Source organism: Lissotriton helveticus, chromosome 12 (assembly GCF_964261635.1).
Source record: "Lissotriton helveticus chromosome 12, aLisHel1.1, whole genome shotgun sequence".
NCBI lineage: Eukaryota > Metazoa > Chordata > Amphibia > Caudata > Salamandridae > Lissotriton > Lissotriton helveticus.
This window is the reverse complement of record NC_136073.1, coordinates 272,412,984-272,426,850: the sequence shown is the minus strand read 5'-3', so window position 1 is coordinate 272,426,850 and position 13,867 is coordinate 272,412,984. Positions and strand designations below refer to the sequence as shown.

The 13,867-nt window shown below is 50.2% G+C and overlaps 1 protein-coding gene across 4 annotated transcripts in view; it reads right to left on the bottom strand.

Moving 5' to 3' along the window:
* Positions 1 to 13,867, bottom strand: part of LOC144798682 (polycystin-1-like protein 3) — a 1,031,816-nt gene that overhangs the window by 857,772 nt on the left and 160,177 nt on the right. The window lies entirely within an intron of this gene.

Genomic DNA, 13,867 nt, shown 5'->3' with positions numbered 1-13,867 from the left:
TAATGCCAGAAACCGGTCCCCGGAAGCTTGTTTCCTTTCCAGTAAAGAATTGGCTTGGTAGTTTGGTCTGCCCTGTTCCCATGATGCACTGGGCCAGGGTCAGACTAATTTGCATGTAGCCAGGTTCTGAACTGGGATGGTGCAGTGAGCTAAAAAACGGTGATGGATCAAGCCCTGATCTTTTGACTGGGTAGGAGTGTTCTGCTTAATTCAGATACTCTGTCCATCACCAACCCCTTTTTGAATCGTTTTGGCCACCACAAGGTGGAAGGGTATGCTCAGATGTGAGTCCCTTGCTCACTGCACCATCAGGATTCAAGCAAGCCGGGCCGGAGACGGCTGTAATGCCAGAAACCGGTCCCCGGAAGCTTGTTTCCTTTCCAGTAAAGAATTGGCTTGGTAGTTTGGTCTGCCCTGTTCCCATGATGCACTGGGCCAGGGTCAGACTAATTTGCATGTAGCCAGGTTCTGAACTGGGATGGTGCAGTGAGCTAAAAAACGGTGATGGATCAAGCCCTGATCTTTTGACTGGGTAGGAGTGTTCTGCTTAATTCAGATACTCTGTCCATCACCACCCCCTTTTTGAATCGTTTTGGCCACCACAAGGTGGAAGGGTATGCTCAGATGTGAGTCCCTTGCTCACTGCACCATCAGGATTCAAGCAAGCCGGGCCGAAGACGGCTGTAATGCCAGAAACCGGTCCCCGGAAGCTTGTTATCTTTCCAGTAAAGAATTGGCTTGGTAGTTTGGTCTGCCCTGTTCCCATGATGCACTGGGCCAGGGTCAGACTAATTTGCATGTAGCCAGGTTCTGAACTGGGATGGTGCAGTGAGCTAAAAAACGGTGATGGATCAAGCCGTGATCTTTTGACTGGGTAGTAGTGTTCTGCTTAATTCAGATACTCTGTCCATCACCACCCCCTTTTTGAATCGTTTTGGCCACCACAAGGTGGAAGGGTATGCTCAGATGTGAGTCCCTTGCTCACTGCACCATCAGGATTCAAGCAAGCCGGGCCGAAGACGGCTGTAATGCCAGAAACCGGTCCCCGGAAGCTTGTTTTCTTTCCAGTAAAGAATTGGCTTGGAAGTTTGATCTGCCCTGTTCCCATGATGCACTGGGCCAGGGTCAGACTAATTTGCATGTAGCCAGGTTCTGAACTGGGATGGTGCAGTGAGCTAAAAAACGGTGATGGATCAAGCCCTGATCTTTTGACTGGGTAGGAGTGTTCTGCTTAATTCAGATACTCTGTCCATCACCACCCCCTTTTTGAATCGTTTTGGCCACCACAAGGTGGAAGGGTATGCTCAGATGTGAGTCCCTTGCTCACTGCACCATCAGGATTCAAGCAAGCCGGGCCGAAGACGGCTGTAATGCCAGAAACCGATCCCCGGAAGATTGTTTCCTTTCCAGTAAAGAATTGGCTTGGTAGTTTGGTCTGCCCTGTTCCCATGATGCACTGGGCCAGGGTCAGACTAATTTGCATGTAGCCAGGTTCTGAACTGGGATGGTGCAGTGAGCTAAAAAACGGTGATGGATCTAGCCCTGATCTTTTGACTGGGTAGGAGTGTTCTGCTTAATTCAGATACTCTGTCCATCACCACCCCCTTTTTGAATCGTTTTGGCCACCACAAGGTGGAAGGGTATGCTCAGATGTGAGTCCCTTGCTCACTGCACCATCAGGATTCAAGCAAGCCGGGCCGTAGACGGCTGTAATGCCAGAAACCGGTCCCCGGAAGCTTGTTTCCTTTCCAGTAAAGAATTGGCTTGGTAGTTTAATCTGCCCTGTTCCCATGATGCACTGGGCCAGGGTCAGACTAATTTGCATGTAGCCAGGTTCTGAACTGGGATGGTGCAGTGAGCTAAAAAACGGTGATGGATCAAGCCCTGATCTTTTGACTGGGTAGGAGTGTTCTGCTTAATTCAGATACTCTGTCCATCACCACCCCCTTTTTGAATCGTTTTGGCCACCACAAGGTGGAAGGGTATGCTCAGATGTGAGTCCCTTGCTCACTGCACCATCAGGATTCAAGCAAGCCGGGCCGAAGACGGCTGTAATGCCAGAAACCGGTCCCCGGAAGCTTGTTTCCTTTCCAGTAAAGAATTGGCTTGGTAGTTTGGTCTGCCCTGTTCCCATGATGCACTGGGCCAGGGTCAGACTAATTTGCATGTAGCCAGGTTCTGAACTGGGATGGTGCAGTGAGCTAAAAAACGGTGATGGATCAAGCCCTGATCTTTTGACTGGGTAGGAGTGTTCTGCTTAATTCAGATACTCTGTCCATCACCACCCCCTTTTTGAATCGTTTTGGCCACCACAAGGTGGAAGGGTATGCTCAGATGTGAGTCCCTTGCTCACTGCACCATCAGGATTCAAGCAAGCCGGGCCGAAGACGGCTGTAATGCCAGAAACCGGTCCCCGGAAGCTTGTTATCTTTCCAGTAAAGAATTGGCTTGGTAGTTTGGTCTGCCCTGTTCCCATGATGCACTGGGCCAGGGTCAGACTAATTTGCATGTAGCCAGGTTCTGAACTGGGATGGTGCAGTGAGCTAAAAAACGGTGATGGATCAAGCCCTGATCTTTTGACTGGGTAGGAGTGTTCTGCTTAATTCAGATACTCTGTCCATCACCACCCCCTTATTGAATCGTTTTGGCCACCACAAGGTGGAAGGGTATGCTCAGATGTGAGTCCCTTGCTCACTGCACCATCAGGATTCAAGCAAGCCGGGCCGAAGACGGCTGTAATGCCAGAAACCGGTCCCCGGAAGCTTGTTTTCTTTCCAGTAAAGAATTGGCTTGGAAGTTTGGTCTGCCCTGTTCCCATGATGCACTGGGCCAGGGTCAGACTAATTTGCATGTAGCCAGGTTCTGAACTGGGATGGTGCAGTGAGCTAAAAAACGGTGATGGATCAAGCCCTGATCTTTTGACTGGGTAGGAGTGTTCTGCTTAATTCAGATACTCTGTCCATCACCACCCCCTTTTTGAATCATTTTGGCCACCACAAGGTGGAAGGGTATGCTCAGATGTGAGTCCCTTGCTCACTGCACCATCAGGATTCAAGCAAGCCGGGCCGAAGACGGCTGTAATGCCAGAAACCGGTCCCCGGAAGCTTGTTTCCTTTCCAGTAAAGAATTGGCTTGGTAGTTTGGTCTGCCCTGTTCCCATGATGCACTGGGCCAGGGTCAGGCTAATTTGCATGTAGCCAGGTTCTGAAATGGGATGGTGCAGTGAGCTAAAAAACGGTGATGGATCAAGCCCTGATCTTTTGACTGGGTAGGAGTGTTCTGCTTAATTCAGATACTCTGTCCATCACCACCCCCTTTTTTAATCGTTTTGGCCACCACAAGGTGGAAGGGTATGCTCAGATGTGAGTCCCTTGCTCACTGCACCATCAGGATTCAAGCAAGCCGGGCCGAAGACGGCTGTAATGCCAGAAACCGGTCCCCGGAAGCTTGTTTCCTTTCCAGTAAAGAATTGGCTTGGTGGTTTGGTCTGCCCTGTTCCCATGATGCACTGGGCCAGGGTCAGACTAATTTGCATGTAGCCAGGTTCTGAACTGGGATGGTGCAGTGAGCTAAAAAACAGTGATGGATCAAGCCCTGATCTTTTGACTGGGTAGGAGTGTTCTGCTTAATTCAGATACTCTGTCCATCACCACCCCCTTTTTGAATCGTTTTGGCCACCACAAGGTGGAAGGGTATGCTCAGATGTGAGTCCCTTGCTCACTGCACCATCAGGATTCAAGCAAGCCGGGCCGAAGACGGCTGTAATGCCAGAAACCGGTCCCCGGAAGCTTGTTTCCTTTCCAGTAAAGAATTGGCTTGGTGGTTTGGTCTGCCCTGTTCCCATGATGCACTGGGCCAGGGTCAGACTAATTTGCATGTAGCCAGGTTCTGAACTGGGACGGTGCAGTGAGCTAAACAAACGGTGATGGATCAAGCCCTGATCTTTTGACTGGGTAGGAGTGTTCTGCTTAATTCAGATACTCTGTCCATCACCACCCCCTTTTTGAATCGTTTTGGCCACCACAAGGTGGAAGGGTATGCTCAGATGTAAGTCCCTTGCTCACTGCACCATCAGGATTCAAGCAAGGCGGGCCGAAGACGGCTGTAATGCCAGAAACCGGTCCCCGGAAGCTTGTTTTCTTTCCAGTAAAGAATTGGCTTGGAAGTTTGGTCTGCCCTGTTCCCATGATGCACTGGGCCAGGGTCAGACTAATTTGCATGTAGCCAGGTTCTGAACTGGGATGGTGCAGTGAGCTAAAAAACGGTGATGGATCAAGCCGTGATCTTTTGACTGGGTAGGAGTGTTCTGCTTAATTCAGATACTCTGTCCATCACCACCCCCTTTTTGAATCGTTTTGGCCACCACAAGGTGGAAGGGTATGCTCAGATGTGAGTCCCTTGCTCACTGCACCATCAGGATTCAAGCAAGCCGGGCCGAAGACGGCTGTAATGCCAGAAACCGGTCCCCGGAAGCTTGTTTTCTTTCCAGTAAAGAATTGGCTTGGAAGTTTGATCTGCCCTGTTCCCATGATGCACTGGGCCAGGGTCAGACTAATTTGCATGTAGCCAGGTTCTGAACTGGGATGGTGCAGTGAGCTAAAAAACGGTGATGGATCAAGCCCTGATCTTTTGACTGGGTAGGAGTGTTCTGCTTAATTCAGATACTCTGTCCATCACCACCCCCTTTTTGAATCGTTTTGGCCACCACAAGGTGGAAGGGTATGCTCAGATGTGAGTCCCTTGCTCACTGCACCATCAGGATTCAAGCAAGCCGGGCCGAAGACGGCTGTAATGCCAGAAACCGGTCCCCGGAAGCTTGTTTCCTTTCCAGTAAAGAATTGGCTTGGTGGTTTGGTCTGCCCTGTTCCCATGATGCACTGGGCCAGGGTCAGACTAATTTGCATGTAGCCAGGTTCTGAACTGGGATGGTGCAGTGAGCTAAAAAACGGTGATGGATCAAGCCCTGATCTTTTGACTGGGTAGGAGTGTTCTGCTTAATTCAGATACTCTGTCCATCACCACCCCCTTTTTGAATCGTTTTGGCCACCACAAGGTGGAAGGGTATGCTCATATGTGAGTCCCTTGCTCACTGCACCATCAGGATTCAAGCAAGCCGGGCCAAAGACGGCTGTAATGCCAGAAACCGGTCCCCGGAAGCTTGTTTTCTTTCCAGTAAAGAATTGGCTTGGTAGTTTGGTCTGCCCTGTTCCCATGATGCACTGGGCCAGGGTCAGACTAATTTGCATGTAGCCAGGTTCTGAACTGGGATGGTGCAGTGAGCTAAAAAACGGTGATGGATCAAGCCCTGATCTTTTGACTGGGTAGGAGTGTTCTGCTTAATTCAGATACTCTGTCCATCACCACCCCCTTTTTGAATCGTTTTGGCCACCACAAGGTGGAAGGGTATGCTCAGATGTGAGTCCCTTGCTCACTGCACCATCAGGATTCAAGCAAGCCGGGCCGAAGACGGCTGTAATGCCAGAAACCGGTCCCCGGAAGCTTGTTTCCTTTCCAGTAAAGAATTGGCTTGGTGGTTTGGTCTGCCCTGTTCCCATGATGCACTGGGCCAGGGTCAGACTAATTTGCATGTAGCCAGGTTCTGAACTGGGACGGTGCAGTGAGCTAAACAAACGGTGATGGATCAAGCCCTGATCTTTTGACTGGGTAGGAGTGTTCTGCTTAATTCAGATACTCTGTCCATCACCACCCCCTTTTTGAATCGTTTTGGCCACCACAAGGTGGAAGGGTATGCTCAGATGTGAGTCCCTTGCTCACTGCACCATCAGGATTCAAGCAAGCCGGGCCGAAGACGGCTGTAATGCCAGAAACCGGTCCCCGGAAGCTTGTTTCCTTTCCAGTAAAGAATTGGCTTGGTAGTTTGGTCTGCCCTGTTCCCATGATGCACTGGGCCAGGGTCAGACTAATTTGCATGTAGCCAGGTTCTGAACTGGGATGGTGCAGTGAGCTAAAAAACGGTGATGGATCAAGCCGTGATCTTTTGACTGGGTAGTAGTGTTCTGCTTAATTCAGATACTCTGTCCATCACCACCCCCTTTTTGAATCGTTTTGGCCACCACAAGGTGGAAGGGTATGCTCAGATGTGAGTCCCTTGCTCACTGCACCATCAGGATTCAAGCAAGCCGGGCCGAAGACGGCTGTAATGCCAGAAACCGGTCCCCGGAAGCTTGTTTTCTTTCCAGTAAAGAATTGGCTTGGAAGTTTGATCTGCCCTGTTCCCATGATGCACTGGGCCAGGGTCAGACTAATTTGCATGTAGCCAGGTTCTGAACTGGGATGGTGCAGTGAGCTAAAAAACGGTGATGGATCAAGCCCTGATCTTTTGACTGGGTAGGAGTGTTCTGCTTAATTCAGATACTCTGTCCATCACCACCCCCTTTTTGAATCGTTTTGGCCACCACAAGGTGGAAGGGTATGCTCAGATGTGAGTCCCTTGTTCACTGCACCATCAGGATTCAAGCAAGCCGGGCCGAAGACGGCTGTAATGCCAGAAACCGGTCCCCGGAAGCTTGTTTCCTTTCCAGTAAAGAATTGGCTTGGTAGTTTGGTCTGCCCTGTTCCCATGATGCACTGGGCCAGGGTCAGACTAATTTGCATGTAGCCAGGTTCTGAACTGGGATGGTGCAGTGAGCTAAAAAACGGTGATGGATCAAGCCCTGATCTTTTGACTGGGTAGGAGTGTTCTGCTTAATTCAGATACTCTGTCCATCACCACCCCCTTTTTGAATCGTTTTGGCCACCACAAGGTGGAAGGGTATGCTCAGATGTGAGTCCCTTGCTCACTGCACCATCAGGATTCAAGCAAGCCGGGCCGTAGACGGCTGTAATGCCAGAAACCGGTCCCCGGAAGCTTGTTTCCTTTCCAGTAAAGAATTGGCTTGGTAGTTTAATCTGCCCTGTTCCCATGATGCACTGGGCCAGGGTCAGACTAATTTGCATGTAGCCAGGTTCTGAACTGGGATGGTGCAGTGAGCTAAAAAACGGTGATGGATCAAGCCCTGATCTTTTGACTGGGTAGGAGTGTTCTGCTTAATTCAGATACTCTGTCCATCACCACCCCCTTTTTGAATCGTTTTGGCCACCACAAGGTGGAAGGGTATGCTCAGATGTGAGTCCCTTGCTCACTGCACCATCAGGATTCAAGCAAGCCGGGCCGAAGACGGCTGTAATGCCAGAAACCGGTCCCCGGAAGCTTGTTTCCTTTCCAGTAAAGAATTGGCTTGGTAGTTTGGTCTGCCCTGTTCCCATGATGCACTGGGCCAGGGTCAGACTAATTTGCATGTAGCCAGGTTCTGAACTGGGATGGTGCAGTGAGCTAAAAAACGGTGATGGATCAAGCCCTGATCTTTTGACTGGGTAGGAGTGTTCTGCTTAATTCAGATACTCTGTCCATCACCACCCCCTTTTTGAATCGTTTTGGCCACCACAAGGTGGAAGGGTATGCTCATATGTGAGTCCCTTGCTCACTGCACCATCAGGATTCAAGCAAGCCGGGCCAAAGACGGCTGTAATGCCAGAAACCGGTCCCCGGAAGCTTGTTTTCTTTCCAGTAAAGAATTGGCTTGGTAGTTTGGTCTGCCCTGTTCCCATGATGCACTGGGCCAGGGTCAGACTAATTTGCATGTAGCCAGGTTCTGAACTGGGATGGTGCAGTGAGCTAAAAAACGGTGATGGATCAAGCCCTGATCTTTTGACTGGGTAGGAGTGTTCTGCTTAATTCAGATACTCTGTCCATCACCACCCCCTTTTTGAATCGTTTTGGCCACCACAAGGTGGAAGGGTATGCTCAGATGTGAGTCCCTTGCTCACTGCACCATCAGGATTCAAGCAAGCCGGGCCGAAGACGGCTGTAATGCCAGAAACCGGTCCCCGGAAGCTTGTTTCCTTTCCAGTAAAGAATTGGCTTGGTAGTTTGGTCTGCCCTGTTCCCATGATGCACTGGGTCAGGGTCAGACTAATTTGCATGTAGCCAGGTTCTGAACTGGGATGGTGCCGTGAGCTAAAAAACGGTGATGGATCAAGCCCTGATCTTTTGACTGGGTAGGAGTGTTCTGCTTAATTCAGATACTCTGTCCATCACCACCCCCTTTTTGAATCGTTTTGGCCACCACAAGGTGGAAGGGTATGCTCAGATGTGAGTCCCTTGCTCACTGCACCATCAGGATTCAAGCAAGCCGGGCCAAAGACGGCTGTAATGCCAGAAACCGGTCCCCGGAAGCTTGTTTTCTTTCCAGTAAAGAATTGGCTTGGTAGTTTGGTCTGCCCTGTTCCCATGATGCACTGGGCCAGGGTCAGACTAATTTGCATGTAGCCAGGTTCTGAACTGGGATGGTGCAGTGAGCTAAAAAACGGTGATGGATCAAGCCCTGATCTTTTGACTGGGTAGGAGTGTTCTGCTTAATTCAGATACTCTGTCCATCACCACCCCCTTTTTGAATCGTTTTGGCCACCACAAGGTGGAAGGGTATGCTCAGATGTGAGTCCCTTGCTCACTGCACCATCAGGATTCAAGCAAGCCGGGCCAAAGACGGCTGTAATGCCAGAAACCGGTCCCCGGAAGCTTGTTTCCTTTCCAGTAAAGAATTGGCTTGGTAGTTTGGTCTGCCCTGTTCCCATGATGCACTGGGCCAGGGTCAGACTAATTTGCATGTAGCCAGGTTCTGAACTGGGATGGTGCAGTGAGCTAAAAAACGGTGATGGATCAAGCCCTGATCTTTTGACTGGGTAGGAGTGTTCTGCTTAATTCAGATACTCTGTCCATCACCACCCCCTTTTTGAATCGTTTTGGCCACCACAAGGTGGAAGGGTATGCTCAGATGTGAGTCCCTTGCTCACTGCACCATCAGGATTCAAGCAAGCCGGGCCGAAGACGGCTGTAATGCCAGAAACCGATCCCCGGAAGCTTGTTTCCTTTCCAGTAAAGAATTGGCTTGGTAGTTTGGTCTGCCCTGTTCCCATGATGCACTGGGCCAGGGTCAGACTAATTTGCATGTAGCCAGGTTCTGAACTGGGATGGTGCAGTGAGCTAAAAAACGGTGATGGATCAAGCCCTGATCTTTTGACTGGGTAGGAGTGTTCTGCTTAATTCAGATACTCTGTCCATCACCACCCCCTTTTTGAATCGTTTTGGCCACCACAAGGTGGAAGGGTATGCTCAGATGTGAGTCCCTTGCTCACTGCACCATCAGGATTCAAGCAAGCCGGGCCGTAGACGGCTGTAATGCCAGAAACCGGTCCCCGGAAGCTTGTTTCCTTTCCAGTAAAGAATTGGCTTGGTAGTTTAATCTGCCCTGTTCCCATGATGCACTGGGCCAGGGTCAGACTAATTTGCATGTAGCCAGGTTCTGAACTGGGATGGTGCAGTGAGCTAAAAAACGGTGATGGATCAAGCCCTGATCTTTTGACTGGGTAGGAGTGTTCTGCTTAATTCAGATACTCTGTCCATCACCACCCCCTTTTTGAATCGTTTTGGCCACCACAAGGTGGAAGGGTATGCTCAGATGTGAGTCCCTTGCTCACTGCACCATCAGGATTCAAGCAAGCCGGGCCGAAGACGGCTGTAATGCCAGAAACCGATCCCCGGAAGCTTGTTTCCTTTCCAGTAAAGAATTGGCTTGGTAGTTTGGTCTGCCCTGTTCCCATGATGCACTGGGCCAGGGTCAGACTAATTTGCATGTAGCCAGGTTCTGAACTGGGATGGTGCAGTGAGCTAAAAAACGGTGATGGATCAAGCCCTGATCTTTTGACTGGGTAGGAGTGTTCTGCTTAATTCAGATACTCTGTCCATCACCACCCCCTTTTTGAATCGTTTTGGCCACCACAAGGTGGAAGGGTATGCTCAGATGTGAGTCCCTTGCTCACTGCACCATCAGGATTCAAGCAAGCCGGGCCGTAGACGGCTGTAATGCCAGAAACCGGTCCCCGGAAGCTTGTTTCCTTTCCAGTAAAGAATTGGCTTGGTAGTTTAATCTGCCCTGTTCCCATGATGCACTGGGCCAGGGTCAGACTAATTTGCATGTAGCCAGGTTCTGAACTGGGATGGTGCAGTGAGCTAAAAAACGGTGATGGATCAAGCCCTGATCTTTTGACTGGGTAGGAGTGTTCTGCTTAATTCAGATACTCTGTCCATCACCACCCCCTTTTTGAATCGTTTTGGCCACCACAAGGTGGAAGGAGACTGCTGAAAACGTTCTTATTCTAAATCATGGAGATACAGCGACAGGTTGTTTATTTGCTTCTAGGTTGCCAAAGGCGCGGAGATACTCCTTCGGGAGGTGATCCTAGCGCGTTACAAACTCGCAAATAAATAAATAAATAAGGGTATGCTCAGATGTGAGTCCCTTGCTCACTGCACCATCAGGATTCAAGCAAGCCGGGCCGAAGACGGCTGTAATGCCAGAAACCGGTCCCCGGAAGCTTGTTTCCTTTCCAGTAAAGAATTGGCTTGGTAGTTTGGTCTGCCCTGTTCCCATGATGCACTGGGCCAGGGTCAGACTAATTTGCATGTAGCCAGGTTCTGAACTGGGATGGTGCAGTGAGCTAAAAAACGGTGATGGATCAAGCCCTGATCTTTTGACTGGGTAGGAGTGTTCTGCTTAATTCAGATACTCTGTCCATCACCACCCCCTTTTTGAATCGTTTTGGCCACCACAAGGTGGAAGGGTATGCTCAGATGTGAGTCCCTTGCTCACTGCACCATCAGGATTCAAGCAAGCCGGGCCGAAGACGGCTGTAATGCCAGAAACCGGTCCCCGGAAGCTTGTTATCTTTCCAGTAAAGAATTGGCTTGGTAGTTTGGTCTGCCCTGTTCCCATGATGCACTGGGCCAGGGTCAGACTAATTTGCATGTAGCCAGGTTCTGAACTGGGATGGTGCAGTGAGCTAAAAAACGGTGATGGATCAAGCCCTGATCTTTTGACTGGGTAGGAGTGTTCTGCTTAATTCAGATACTCTGTCCATCACCACCCCCTTATTGAATCGTTTTGGCCACCACAAGGTGGAAGGGTATGCTCAGATGTGAGTCCCTTGCTCACTGCACCATCAGGATTCAAGCAAGCCGGGCCGAAGACGGCTGTAATGCCAGAAACCGGTCCCCGGAAGCTTGTTTTCTTTCCAGTAAAGAATTGGCTTGGAAGTTTGGTCTGCCCTGTTCCCATGATGCACTGGGCCAGGGTCAGACTAATTTGCATGTAGCCAGGTTCTGAACTGGGATGGTGCAGTGAGCTAAAAAACGGTGATGGATCAAGCCCTGATCTTTTGACTGGGTAGGAGTGTTCTGCTTAATTCAGATACTCTGTCCATCACCACCCCCTTTTTGAATCATTTTGGCCACCACAAGGTGGAAGGGTATGCTCAGATGTGAGTCCCTTGCTCACTGCACCATCAGGATTCAAGCAAGCCGGGCCGAAGACGGCTGTAATGCCAGAAACCGGTCCCCGGAAGCTTGTTTCCTTTCCAGTAAAGAATTGGCTTGGTAGTTTGGTCTGCCCTGTTCCCATGATGCACTGGGCCAGGGTCAGGCTAATTTGCATGTAGCCAGGTTCTGAAATGGGATGGTGCAGTGAGCTAAAAAACGGTGATGGATCAAGCCCTGATCTTTTGACTGGGTAGGAGTGTTCTGCTTAATTCAGATACTCTGTCCATCACCACCCCCTTTTTTAATCGTTTTGGCCACCACAAGGTGGAAGGGTATGCTCAGATGTGAGTCCCTTGCTCACTGCACCATCAGGATTCAAGCAAGCCGGGCCGAAGACGGCTGTAATGCCAGAAACCGGTCCCCGGAAGCTTGTTTCCTTTCCAGTAAAGAATTGGCTTGGTGGTTTGGTCTGCCCTGTTCCCATGATGCACTGGGCCAGGGTCAGACTAATTTGCATGTAGCCAGGTTCTGAACTGGGATGGTGCAGTGAGCTAAAAAACAGTGATGGATCAAGCCCTGATCTTTTGACTGGGTAGGAGTGTTCTGCTTAATTCAGATACTCTGTCCATCACCACCCCCTTTTTGAATCGTTTTGGCCACCACAAGGTGGAAGGGTATGCTCAGATGTGAGTCCCTTGCTCACTGCACCATCAGGATTCAAGCAAGCCGGGCCGAAGACGGCTGTAATGCCAGAAACCGGTCCCCGGAAGCTTGTTTCCTTTCCAGTAAAGAATTGGCTTGGTGGTTTGGTCTGCCCTGTTCCCATGATGCACTGGGCCAGGGTCAGACTAATTTGCATGTAGCCAGGTTCTGAACTGGGACGGTGCAGTGAGCTAAACAAACGGTGATGGATCAAGCCGTGATCTTTTGACTGGGTAGGAGTGTTCTGCTTAATTCAGATACTCTGTCCATCACCACCCCCTTTTTGAATCGTTTTGGCCACCACAAGGTGGAAGGGTATGCTCAGATGTGAGTCCCTTGCTCACTGCACCATCAGGATTCAAGCAAGCCGGGCCGAAGACGGCTGTAATGCCAGAAACCGGTCCCCGGAAGCTTGTTTTCTTTCCAGTAAAGAATTGGCTTGGAAGTTTGATCTGCCCTGTTCCCATGATGCACTGGGCCAGGGTCAGACTAATTTGCATGTAGCCAGGTTCTGAACTGGGATGGTGCAGTGAGCTAAAAAACGGTGATGGATCAAGCCCTGATCTTTTGACTGGGTAGGAGTGTTCTGCTTAATTCAGATACTCTGTCCATCACCACCCCCTTTTTGAATCGTTTTGGCCACCACAAGGTGGAAGGGTATGCTCAGATGTGAGTCCCTTGCTCACTGCACCATCAGGATTCAAGCAAGCCGGGCCGAAGACGGCTGTAATGCCAGAAACCGGTCCCCGGAAGCTTGTTTCCTTTCCAGTAAAGAATTGGCTTGGTGGTTTGGTCTGCCCTGTTCCCATGATGCACTGGGCCAGGGTCAGACTAATTTGCATGTAGCCAGGTTCTGAACTGGGATGGTGCAGTGAGCTAAAAAACGGTGATGGATCAAGCCCTGATCTTTTGACTGGGTAGGAGTGTTCTGCTTAATTCAGATACTCTGTCCATCACCACCCCCTTTTTGAATCGTTTTGGCCACCACAAGGTGGAAGGGTATGCTCATATGTGAGTCCCTTGCTCACTGCACCATCAGGATTCAAGCAAGCCGGGCCAAAGACGGCTGTAATGCCAGAAACCGGTCCCCGGAAGCTTGTTTTCTTTCCAGTAAAGAATTGGCTTGGTAGTTTGGTCTGCCCTGTTCCCATGATGCACTGGGCCAGGGTCAGACTAATTTGCATGTAGCCAGGTTCTGAACTGGGATGGTGCAGTGAGCTAAAAAACGGTGATGGATCAAGCCCTGATCTTTTGACTGGGTAGGAGTGTTCTGCTTAATTCAGATACTCTGTCCATCACCACCCCCTTTTTGAATCGTTTTGGCCACCACAAGGTGGAAGGGTATGCTCAGATGTGAGTCCCTTGCTCACTGCACCATCAGGATTCAAGCAAGCCGGGCCGAAGACGGCTGTAATGCCAGAAACCGGTCCCCGGAAGCTTGTTTCCTTTCCAGTAAAGAATTGGCTTGGTGGTTTGGTCTGCCCTGTTCCCATGATGCACTGGGCCAGGGTCAGACTAATTTGCATGTAGCCAGGTTCTGAACTGGGACGGTGCAGTGAGCTAAACAAACGGTGATGGATCAAGCCCTGATCTTTTGACTGGGTAGGAGTGTTCTGCTTAATTCAGATACTCTGTCCATCACCACCCCCTTTTTGAATCGTTTTGGCCACCACAAGGTGGAAGGGTATGCTCAGATGTGAGTCCCTTGCTCACTGCACCATCAGGATTCAAGCAAGCCGGGCCGAAGACGGCTGTAATGCCAGAAACCGGTCCCCGGAAGCTTGTTTCCTT